This window comes from Chelonia mydas, chromosome 23 (genome assembly GCF_015237465.2).
Source record: "Chelonia mydas isolate rCheMyd1 chromosome 23, rCheMyd1.pri.v2, whole genome shotgun sequence".
Taxonomy (NCBI): Eukaryota; Metazoa; Chordata; order Testudines; family Cheloniidae; genus Chelonia; species Chelonia mydas.
The window spans coordinates 1,072,109-1,082,961 of record NC_051263.2 but is presented as its reverse complement, the minus strand read 5'-3'; the positions used below and the strand labels follow the sequence as shown (position 1 = coordinate 1,082,961).

At 58.9% G+C, this 10,853-nt stretch overlaps 1 protein-coding gene across 1 annotated transcript in view; it reads left to right on the top strand.

Moving 5' to 3' along the window:
- The first annotated feature begins 219 nt into the window (after positions 1 to 219).
- SPTBN4 (spectrin beta, non-erythrocytic 4) overlaps positions 220 to 10,853 on the top strand; it is a 70,129-nt gene continuing 59,495 nt past the window's right edge. The window contains exon 1 of the mRNA XM_037884575.2: positions 220 to 317. The gene's annotated coding sequence lies outside the window, so the exon portion shown is untranslated. The remainder of the gene's footprint in view (positions 318 to 10,853) is intronic.

The following is a 10,853-nucleotide window of genomic DNA, read 5'->3' as shown; positions in this document are numbered from 1 at the left end:
GCAGGGTTCACTCACAACCTAAACCCCCCAGCGCAGGAGGGGAGGGGGGTGCGCCCGGCGTGTGGCAGGAATAGGACCCAGGCATCCTGCAGGCTGCACCCCGGAGCCCCTCCCTCCCCTTTCCCCGCATCCCGGCCCCGGCCCCGCGGCTCGCTCCCCGCTCCGGCCGGGCGGGGACGGGGGGAGGCTGCGCCGCCGAGCGGGGATTGGCCGGGCGCGGGGGGCGGCGGTGACGGCGGGGCTGCCCGGCCGTGCGCTCTGCAGCGCGCCCCGGGCCTGGATGCTGCCGCGCGGCCGGCTGCGGGAGCGGGGCCGCGGTGAGTCCGGCGCCGCGGGCATGCGGGGGGCTGGCGGGGGGCAGAGGCTGGCCGGGGACGGGGGATGGGGGAAGCCCCCCCTTGCAGTGTGGGGTGCGTGGAGTGGCACCACCCCAGGGTGCCAGCCGGGCGCTGGCTCTGGGTGCCCACGGCCCGCCGGGGTTGCCAGCCGGAGATGGGGGGTGTGCCAAGGGGGGCCGCTTGTCGCCAGCCCGGGGCACGGTGCCCCTTTGCCCGCAGCCAGGAGAGCCCAGAGCCGCCCGGTGCGTGTCTGTGACCCGGCGTTTCCCCTTCTGCCCGGGGAGTTGGCGGCTGGGAGGCAGGTTTGTGTTTCTGCTGGGCTGGTGTTTGCCAGGTGGCTGCCCTGGCCGGCCCCAGTGAAGGCCGTTATTTATTTTTGCCTTGTGGCCCTGGTCGGTGCCCATGGGACAAGGAGACCCTGCGATCCCCCTGCATCCCTGCCCCAAGCAGCGTCTGTCCGTGCGGCCGGCCACTCCCGCGCCCTGGCTGCAGAAGGTGAAAGGCTGGGCAGAGATGCTCCTTGCCAGGAGCTGAAGGTTGACAGCCCCCCCTCCCCCCCGCAGCCTGGCCGGGAGCCAGCTGGCTAACACGTCTCCGGCTGGGGAAGGTCCCATTCCAGGCTTTAATTTATTCCTCCAGCCCCTTTTGGGGGGACTGGGTTCCCTGTCGGGTTGGAGGTTGGGCACAGGGAGAGCGTGGGCCGGAGGCTGGGTCCCACCCTGTGCGTCTCTGTATCCACCCTGCTGGCAGTCTGCGTGTGCGTCCCCCTCTGTCCATCCATCCCCAGCTATATCCTCTCCCTGTCCGCCCCCAACGCTCGTCCGTCTCTGCCTCTCTCCCCGACTGCTTCCTCCGCCGGCCATCGCATTAGCCCCGTGCGCTGGTGTTTGCCAGGCCGCCAGGCAGACGAGTGCCTGGGGACGGGTCTGTGAGCGCGGGCGGGCGAGGGACAGATAAACACGGCTCCCTACCTGCCTGTGGCCTCTGGTGGGTTGAGTCCACCTGGCCGCGCCGGGGGTTGGCTTGGGCTGGGGCCTGGCCAGATGCGGCTGATTTACTCCTCCTGGCAGGATGGCAGACCCCAGCGGGCCTGGCTGGCCGTGCGTTCTGTCCAGGCATTCCCAGGCCAGAAGGGCCAGGCTGACTCCTGCATCGCTCAGCCCAGAGCGTCCGCAGCAGGCTCTGCCTGGCTGGCGTCTGTCCCCTGAAGGGAATCCGGGCGCCAGGACGAGAGGGACCCGTTCAGTTCCGAAACAGTCCGAGGATCCTGCCCTGCGGGGCCAGAGCAGGGGGCAGGGGAGGATCGGCCCATCCACCCCATTGCTCCGCTGCATCCTGACCCTTCCAAGGGAGACAGAAAGACCCACGGTGCAGCCGGCTCCTTGGGCTGCTCTCAGGCCAGCCAGGCTCCTTCCCAGCATGGGGAACTCGCCCAGGGCCCTCCCCCTGCCGCAGACTCAGTGGGACTGGAGCCTGTGGCTAACGGCGTCAGCTCCTCCGGCTCTGGGTACGGGAGCACCTGAGACGGCGGGAGCCTCGCTGCCTGGGCCCGGCACTGGGCGAGCCGCTTCGGGGCAGCGCTCCCTGCTTGCGCAGCGTCGGACGTGCAGGGTGCTGGACGGCGCACGCAGTGGCCTGTGGCCCAGCCTGGGTACGAACTCCAGGCCTGGAGCCGGGCGAAGGCAGCAGCCGGTCGCTAGAGCGAGATGAGCTCAGGCTAGAAATGAAGTGCAGAGCTGTCAGTGAGGGGCTTGGCCCTTGGAAGAACCCACCCGGGAGTGTCTCCTTCCCCAGGATCTGCTCCAGCACAGCCGAAGCTCTGGGCTGCAGGCCGGGCTCTAGGGTGAGGGGCTCCGGCCTGTGCTAAGCAGGAGGCCTCTCTGGCCAAGTTTCAGAGCAGCAGCCGTGTTAGTCTGTATCCGCAAAAAGAAAAGGAGGACTTGTGGCACCTTAGAGACCAAGGCGATCGCAATCTGTGCCCAGCTGGGAACACAGGGATGAGCCCATTTACCCAGCTCCCTGCCAGGCGCTGGCCCAGCTGGGTCCATGCTCGAAGAGCCCCCAGCAGCGGTTCCGCCCCCGCGTTGCTCTCGCCCCGGCCTCTAACAGAGATTGCCGCAAGCCCGGCGGGTTTGACCCTGGGGTCTGTCTCGTCTCGCTGTGACGTTGCTCTCCATAATGTTTTATGGAAATATGCTAATGAGTATAAATATGATGTAACTGGAATATGCTTTATGCAAAAGGTCTCTAAAGGTATCAAAACAAAACTTATAATCTACTGAGTGTGGTCATCCTATTTGTATAAATGTATCACTCTTGAATCTAAAGCTAGAAATATAAAGTTAACTCTGGTTTCAGAGTAGCAGCCGTGTTAGTCTGTTTCCGCAAAAAGAACAGGAGGACTTGTGGCATCTTAGAGACTAACAAATTTATTTGAGCATAAGCTTTCGTGGGCTACATCGGGTGGAACTCTGCATCCGATGAAGTGAGCTGTAGCTCACGAAAGCTTATGCTCAAATAAATTTGTTAGTCTCTAAGATGCCACAAGTCCTCCTTTTCTTTCTGTTAACTCTGAGGTTCTATTGTAATTATGCAAAGTGTGGGCCATTAATGGTGGCTTGGAATCTTGCCGGGTCCCATTGACCAGGACAATTGGTTGTAAATGGCTCTGTTGACTTGGAAGCCTTCCTGTGAGTCAGGCCTGGAAGAATGGAGGCCGGGATTTCACAGGACATGTGACCATGTCACCTGGTACAGTGGCATCTTAAAGACTAACAGATTTATTTGGGCATAAGCTTTCGTGGGTAAAAAACCCACTTCTTTATCTGGCATATAGGAAGATATATATACACAGAGAACATGAAAAGATGGGGGTTGCCATACCAACTCTTAATGAGACCAATCGATTAATGTGGGCTAGAAAAAAACTTTTGTAGTGATAATCAGGATGGCCCATTTCAAACAGTTCACAAGAAGGTGTGAGTAACAGTAGGGGGAAAAATTAACATGGGGAAATAGTTTTTAGTTTGTGTAATGACTCATCCACTCCCAGTCTTTATTCAAGCCTAATTTGATGGTGTCCAGTTTGCAAATTAATTCCAGTTCTGCAGTTTCTCGTTGGAGTCTGTTTTTGAAGTTTTTTTGTTGAAGAATTGCCACTTTTAGGTCTGTAATTGAGTGACCAGAGAGATTGAAGTGTTCTCCGACTGGTTTTTGAATGTTATAATTCCTGATGTCAGATTTGTGTCCATTTATTCTTTTGCGTAGAGACTGTCCAGTTTGACCAATGTACATGTCAGAGGGGCAATGCTGGCACATGATGGCATATATCACATTGGTGGATGTGCAGGTGAACGAGCCTTGATAGTGTGGCTGATGTGATTAGGCCCTATGATGGTGTCCCCTGAATAGATATGTGGACAGAAAACTATTTCCCCATGCTAATTTCCCCCCCTACTGTTACTCACACCTTCTTGTCAACTCTTTGAAATGGGCCATCCTGATTATCACTACAAAAGTTTTTTTTTCTCCTGCTGATAATAGCACACCTTAATTGATTAGTCTCGTTAGAGTTGGTATGGCAACTCCCGTCTTTTCATGTTCCCTGTGTATATATATCTTCCTACTGTATTTTCCACTCCATGTATAAGATGAAGTGGGTTTTAGCCCAGAAAAACTTATGCCCAAATAAATTTGTTAGTCTCTAAGGTGCCACAAGTCCTCCTTTTCTTTTTGCTACAGACTAACACGGCTGCCCCTTTGAAACTAGTCTGTGAAAGAAGCTTATTGGAACATCGCTGAGGGTGAGATTTACCTGTATTCAGTTTCTTAATGTATTAGGCTTAGACTTGCCTGTTTTGTTTTATTTTGCTTGGTGACCTACTTTGTTCTGTCTGTTACTACTTGGAACCACTTAAATCCTACTTGTTACACTTAATAAAATCACCTTGGTTTATTAATATACCCAGAATAAGTGATTAATGCCTGGGGGGGCAAACAGCTGGGCATCTCTCTCCATCAGTGTTATAGAGGGCAGACAATTTATGAGTTTACCCTGTATAAGCTTTATGCAGAGTAAAACGGATTCATTTGGGTTTGGATCCTGTTGGGAGCTGGGTGTCTGGGAGCTGGAGATAAGTAACCTGCTGATCAGTTTTCAGTTAAGTCTGCAGCTCTGGGGCGTGGACCAGACCTGGGTCTGTGTTGCAGAGGGGTAGCATGTCTGGCTCAACAAGGCTGGGCTCAGAGGTAATTCCAACAGTCCCAAGGGGGTCTCTGTGACCGAACCCGTCACACTCGTCTCACCAGGGCGTGGAACACCAGGGCCTTTACAGGGACCATAAGGTGGAAAAGAAACCTGCCCTCAAAGAGCTGCCAGGCTGGGGAGACTAAATAGACTGGGGAGTGGAGTACAGGCGGATGGGAAACCAGCATCTGTCCCCTGGGAGTAAAGGTGGCAGAAAGTGGCCAAAACACCTTAAGCAGCCCTGGGCGTTGCCCAGACCCCAACCGAGATTGGGGCCCCGTTGCGCCGGGCGCCGCCCAGACCCCAACCGAGAACAGGGCCCCATTGTGCTGGGTGCTGCCCAGACCCCGGCCGAGATCAGGGCCCCGTCGTGCCGGGCGCCGCCCAGACCCCGGCCGAGATCAGGGCCCCATCGCGCTGGGCGCCGCCCAGACCCCAACCAAAATCAGGGCCCCGTTGTGCCGAGCGCCGCCCAGACCCCGGCCGAGATCAGGGCCCCGTCGTGCCGGGCGCCGCCCAGACCCCGGCCGAGATCAGGGCCCCATCGCGCTGGGCGCCAGCCAGACCCCAGCCGAGATAAGGGCCCTGCCGCGCCGGGCGCTGGCCAGACCCCAGCAAAGATTAGGGCCCCGCCGTGCCAGGCGCAGCCCAGACCCCGGCTGAGATCAGGGCCCCGTCGCGCCGGGCCCTGGCCAGATCCCAGCCGAGATCAGGGCCCCATCGCGCCGGGCCCTGGCCAGACCCCAGCAAAGATTAGGGCCCCGCCGTGCCAGGCGCAGCCCAGACCCCGGCCGAGATCAGGGCCCCATCGTGCCGGGCGCCAGCGAGACCCCGGCCGAGATAAGGGCCCTGCCGCGCCGGGCGCTGGCCAGACCCCAGCCGAGATCAGGGCCCCATCGCGCCAGGCGCCGCCCAGACCCCGGCCGAGATCAGGGCCCCATCGCGCCGGGCCCTGGCCAGACCCCGGCCGAGATCAGGGCCCCATCGCGCCAGGCGCCGCCCAGACCCCGGCCGAGATCAGGGCCCCGTCGCGCCGGGCGCTGCCCAGACCCAGAGTGAGACGCAGCGCCTGCCTGCAGGAGCTCCCAGTCTCTCGCTATCCCTGTGTTACAGATTGGGCAGCTGAGCACCAGAGAGATGCAGGGACTTGCCCTTCGTCACCCAGCGGGGCCTGGGGCAGAGCTGGGATGGAGCCCGGGGGTCTAGACTCCCAGCCGGCGTTTTGACCCCAAGCTCCTCTCTGCCCGGCTTCGGTGACGGCGCAGGCTCCATCTCTGCATGGGGCGGGGGGCAGTTTGGGCGTGGGGGAGGGTGCCAGGGGGCAGCAGTCGAGCGTGGGTTGCAGTGGCTGGGTGTCTGCCCAGGGAGCCGAGCAGCCTGGGAGTTGGCGCGATGCCCTTTGTGCCTCCCCGTGCATCTTCCCAGCTCCATCGCTGGGTTTGACACCCCCCCACGCCTGCTCCGGCCCCCTGGGCGCTTCATCCCACCACTGCCATCGCGCGCCTGTCGCTGCCGATCTGCTCAGCGGGTGCAGGGGGACGGATCCTGCCCTGCTGAGAGCGCCCGGCTCTGCGCGTCAGTAACGACCGCACGGGCCGCGCCCAATCCCGGCAGAGCCCTGAGGCCGGAGGGTGGGATCCAGGACCCTTCCCCCAGCCCGCTAGGGTCTGCTGAGACCCCCTCCTCTTAACCACGCAGGGCTCTGTCAGACCCCCTCCCTTAGCCGCGCTGGGATCCATCAAGCCCCTGGGGGTGGGGGACCCGGCCCGGAGAGCGGGTGCCATTACCTCCCCTGAGGGTGGACACACCGAGTGCTCCCATTCTCCTGGCTGAGGCGCTGGCGGGGGGAGTCCGGGGGGGGCCAGTGCCCTGGCCCCCCCGTCACAGAGTCCCCGGGCCATGCTCTGGAACGGCTCCCTACGAAGCCAGGCAGGACTCTGGGGAAGTCTCCTCTCTGGGAGCAGCCTGTCTGCAGGACACAAAGCTCCCCCGGCTTCCACCTTCCTGGGTCTGACCTCGGAGCATTCAGCCTCCTCTGCCCCTCCGGGTGCTTCCCACAGTGAGTCCGCTCAGGTGGGGTCCTGGGGAAGCCAGAGCGTCCTGCCCCCCAACTCCGCAGTCAGACGGGACTCTCAGCCAGCCAGGGAAACAGAAGGTTTATTAGACGACAGGAACATGGTCTAACACAGAGCTTGTAGGTGCAGAGAACAGGACCCCTCAGCTGGGTCCGTTTTGGGGGGCAGTGAGCCAGACAACCACGTCTGCACTTCACTCCATGTCCCAGCCAGCCCCAAACTGAAACTCCCTCCAGCCCCTCCTCCTCTGGGCTTTGTCCCTGTCCCGGGCCAGGAGGGCACCGGATTCCTTTGTTCTCTAGCCCTTTAGCTCTCACCTTGCAGGGGGGAAGGGCCCAGGCCATCAGTGTCCAGGAAACAGGGTGTCGGCCATTTATGTTCACTGGCCCTTTGCTCTGCAACAATTACACCCCGTTATCCCACCACCTAGAGACTTAAGAAATGCCTAGGGGAAACTGAGGCACACCTACAGTATTCAGAGGAAACATTAAGAACAGTCCCACTTCATCACAGCCCCTTCCCCTCCAGCAGGGGCGTCACCGTGGGGAAGGAAGCCATCAGCAAGGGGAAAAGGCCCCATTGCTCCTTGAGGCTGCTCTGTTATTCGCTGGGGAATGGGGGGACTGTATTTGTAGCTCCCGGGAGCAAAGGGGGGTGCACAGCTAGAAGCAGAATAGAGCCCCTCACATGTCTCCCTGGCGCAGCTGTCCCCGCGCCCCTCCCTCAATGGCATGGCCAACGCTCAGTTTGCTGCTTCCCTGAACCCCATGGAGGGAGCTGGGGCATCGGGGAGGGGAGCTCTGCCCCCCAGAAACGCCCAGCACGAGGCCCCGGAACAGGGGAATCTCCAGCAGGAGCAGAGAGGTGGTTTGCCCTGTGTTTGGCCCTGGTGGGACGCTGCTGGGAGCCTGGGGCTGGTTCTGGGGCCCGCTGGTCAATCGGGGGGTCTGAGAAGAGCCGGGACAACGACTGACGGGTTCAGAAGCTCCTGGAGGTGACAGATGGCAGGAGCTCCGGCTGCTTAGCTGAGCACAGAAACGGTTCGGGGACGACTTGATCCCCGTCTGCAGCTGCCCAGGGGGAGCAAACGTTTCCTGGCCGGCTCGCCGGGGGAGGTCGAACGAGCTGCTGGCTGGACGTGAAAGCTGGACGCGTCCAGGCTGGAAATGGGATGTGCGTTTTAGTGGTCAGAGTAAATAGCCAGCGGAACAATTCCCGGGGGGCGGGGGGCGGATTCGCCAGCACTGGTGAAACCCCGATGGGCTGTTCTAACAGATCCGCTCCACAAACGAGTTCTGCCCCCAGCTCGGAGGGGCTTGGGATCTCGTGGTTAGAGCGGGGGGGGTGGGGCTGGGAGCTAGGGAGGGTGACCAGATGTCCCGATTTTATTGGGACAGTCCCAATATTCAGGGCTTTGTCTTATATAGACACATATTACCCCCCACACTCCAGCTGTCTGGTCACCCTAGAGCCAGGACTCCTGGGTTCTATTTCTGACTCAGGGAGGAGAGTAGGGCCTAGTGGGTTAGAACCGGGGTGTATGTGGCTGGGAGCCCAGGTTCATGCACAAGTTCCACCCCATGACTGTGCCTCAGTTTCCCCTGCCTGTACAGTGGGGGTAATAATCCTGGCAGTTTGCAAAGTGCCAAGTCCCTGCAGGCCCCATGGTGGGGAAGCACTACCTGACGCTCTATTAATCTATCAATCCCTTCCGGCCCCACACCATCTCGGTCGGGGTCTGATAGAGAGATATGCACAGCTGTTTGCTCCCCCAGGTATTAATTACTTACTCTGCGTTTATCAATAAACAAAAGTGATTTTATTAAGTATAAAAAGTAGGATTTAAGTGGTTCCAAGTAATAACAGACAGAACAAAGTAAGGTTTCAGAGTAGCAGCCGTGTTAGTCTGTATTCGCAAAAAGAAAAGGAGGACTTGTGACACTTTAGAGACTAACCAATTTATTTGAGCATAAGCTTTCGTGAGCTACCGCTCACTTCATCGGATGCATTCATTTTCCACTGAATGCATTCGATGAAGTGAGCTGTAGCTCACGAAAGCTTATGCTCAAATAAACTGGTTAGTCTCTAAGGTGCCACAAGTACTCCTTTTCTTAAAACAAAACAAGCAAATCTAAGCCTAATACATTTAAGAAACTGAATACAGGTAAATCTCACCCTCAGCGATGTTCCAATAAGCTTCTTTCACAGACTATACTCCTTCCTAGTCTGGGCCCAATCCTTCCCCCCCCCCCCCCCCCCCCCCCCCCCCGGTACAGTCCTTGTTGCTCCAGCTCAGGTGGTAACTAGGGGATTTCTCATGACTGGCAGCCCCCTTTGTTCTGTTCCACCCCCTTTTATAGCTTTGGCCCAAGGCGGAAATCCTTTGTCTTTCTGGGTTTCTACCCCCCCTTCTCACTGGAAAAGCACCAGGTTTAAGATGGATTCCAGTACCAGGTGACATGGTCACATGTCCTGTGAGACCCCCCCAAGCCTTCATTCTTCCTGGCCTGACTCACAGGAAGGCTTCCAAGTCAACAGAGCCATTTACACCCAATTGTCCTGGCTGCTGGGAGCCATCAAGATTCCAAGCCACCATTAATGGCCCGCACTTTGCATAATTACAACAGGCCCTCAGAGTTATATTTCATATTCCTAGTTTCAGATACAAGAGTGATACATTTATACAAATAGGATGCCCACACTCAGGAGATTATAAGCTTTGTAACGATACCTTCCAAGAGACCTTTTGCATGAAGCATATTCCAGTTACGTCGTATTCACATTCCAAGCATATATTTATAAAGCATATGGAGTGCAACGTCCCATCGGGTCCCGTCCCTCGTTCACTTCTAGCTGTGAGACGGGGCTAGAAACCTCGGGGCGAACCGGGCAAGCGGGTAACGTAGCGCGAGACACGTCGGTGGAATCTCTTCGTTCCCGCGTGCTGGGCTGGGTGCAGGATCTCTGGGCGACTCTCTGATGGCGGAGGGCAACTTAGATCATAAGGGCGTCTTCTGGGCTTAAAATCCATTAGACTGAGCAGGCCGACAGGGCTGTTTGCTGGGAGCTCTGTGGTGTGATGGGCGGTTGTTGCCATTGGTCACTGTCAGGCGTTTGGATCTTGCATTTATCAATTCATCGCCTGCAGCGAAGCCCTGGGGGCTGAGTCCTCGTTGCCCAGCCCCATGCGCTGCCATCGCACCAGTGCGAAGGGAGGGTGACGCTGGCAGCTCACGAGGGTGGCATTTTGCACTGAGACATGGAGAAGCAGAGCCCAAAGAGAAAGGCACAGATTTTAGTAGCTCATTATTAGGTGTATTACGGTAGCATGGAGAGACTCCAGCTTAGATCAGGGCCCCCTTGTGCCAGGCGCTGCACAGACCCTGCGCCGGAGAGTTTACAGTGTAAATTGATGGAGGGTGGGAGGGGAAGCGACTTGCCCCACATCATCCAGCGGGCCAAGGGGCAGAGCTGGGATAGAACCCGGGAGTCCTGGCTCCCAGCCCCCCCCCCGCTCTAGCCACTAGACTCCACTCCCCTCCCAGAGCCAGGAGAGAACCCAGGAGTCCCAGCTCCCAGTGGCCACACCACCCCCTGCAGCCCTGCTGTGCACCCCGCAGGATAATCTCTCTTGATCAGAAAACTCCACCTTCCTGGCAAGTCGGCATCTGCTGGGCAAATCCCCCCTTCCTTGGCTGCTGCTTAATGCCAGCGAAGTAACTAAGAAGTCAGGAGTGCACGTCCCGCACCAGGCCCTGGCCGGTCCCCGCTCGGGCCCAGATCTGCGCGCGGATTGGCGCACCCCAGGCTCGGAGGATGGGGCTGTGAGGAGGGACGAGCTGGTGGTCCCGGCTGGACGGGGCCGTGCACAGTTCTGAGCCAGCTGGTAGTCAGCTCTGTACAGATTACTCGTGCGTCGGGCCCAGCTCCTCTGCAGCGGCCCGTGAAGTCTCCTCTGGGGTTTGGCCTCTGCGTGCGGCGTTTTGGCTCCGTGCCGGGAGAGTCTCGGCTCCTTGGGGTTATGCTGAACCGTTAGGGTCGTGGCAGGCCCCAAAGCCCCGGTTGGGCTCAGGAATCCCTTGTGCCGGGGGCTGGCCAGGCTCAGAGGACAGACAGTCCCTGCCCCAGAGAATTCACCCCTGAGCGTGGGCAGCGTCGTCTGGGTGACTCGCACGTGTGCAAAGCCTTGGCAGG